General features: G+C 45.7%; 1 protein-coding gene across 1 annotated transcript in view; it reads right to left on the bottom strand.

Moving 5' to 3' along the window:
• ARRDC4 (arrestin domain containing 4) overlaps window positions 1-860 on the bottom strand; it is a gene marked incomplete at its 5' end in the record, with an annotated part of 13815 nt that overhangs the window by 12412 nt on the left and 543 nt on the right. The gene's annotated exons all lie outside the window — the stretch shown is intronic.

Here is an 860-nt window from a genome sequence, read left to right as displayed (position 1 = left end):
TATCTTTAAAAGCATTAGCTAAAAAAAAAGAAACCTCCCATATTAAAATAACATCTTTGTGCCCAGTGTCATGATGAAAAGTTGAAATTACCCCAGTATGTTTTATGAAGAAAAAAAAAAAGAAAAGAAAAGAAAAATCATTCATATTGAAATGAAGAACCATTAGGTCCCAGCAGCTCTCATGAAAGCACAAGGTATAATTTTATATGATTTTGATAATGTGGGTTTAGATAAAAGAATCTCGCTCATTAGCCCCCGTCGCGGCCATTCCGTTGTTACTTATGGCCTAATCTTTCTCCTCGGGCTGCGGTATTCCGGGTGGTTATTAGAAGTTCAATGCTGTCATGCGGCCAGATCTGTCAGAAGGAGATGATGAGTGAAAGGATCCCCACACAGCTGCATGCGCTCACTGCGTGTTGGAAAATGACACGCGAGATGGCCGGGTGCAGAGCATAATGGCCCGGGCCCCAGTCACAGGCTGCGCATGATTAATACTCTTGAGTAATTGCTGCTCCCCAACCTGCTATTACGGGAGGGTGGAGAACCCCGGCCCCGTGCGTGTGGCGGCTCTGGTGGAAGTGACGGCTCTCCGGGTCCGCGTTATTATTATTATTAAGCTTTATCCGTGCGTCCCCGGCCTGCGTCACCGGTTGGCAGAAGCGGCCCATAGTGTTCACACACGCGATTTGGCATTTGCTCAGCCTCGGGGCACAGGTGTAGGATGAATGCCTATGGGCACAGTGGTCGGCAAACTCATTAGTCAACAGAGCCAAGTACCAACAGTACAACGATTGAAATTTCTTTTGAGAGCCACATTTTTTAAACTCAAACTATATAGGTAGGTACATTGTTATGAACTT

The sequence above is a fragment of the Myotis davidii genome, unplaced genomic scaffold, assembly GCF_000327345.1.
Source record: "Myotis davidii unplaced genomic scaffold, ASM32734v1 scaffold904, whole genome shotgun sequence".
In the NCBI taxonomy this organism is placed as follows: domain Eukaryota; kingdom Metazoa; phylum Chordata; class Mammalia; order Chiroptera; family Vespertilionidae; genus Myotis; species Myotis davidii.
The sequence above is the reverse complement of the archived record's forward strand: the minus strand, read 5'-3'. Positions and strand labels throughout refer to the sequence as shown.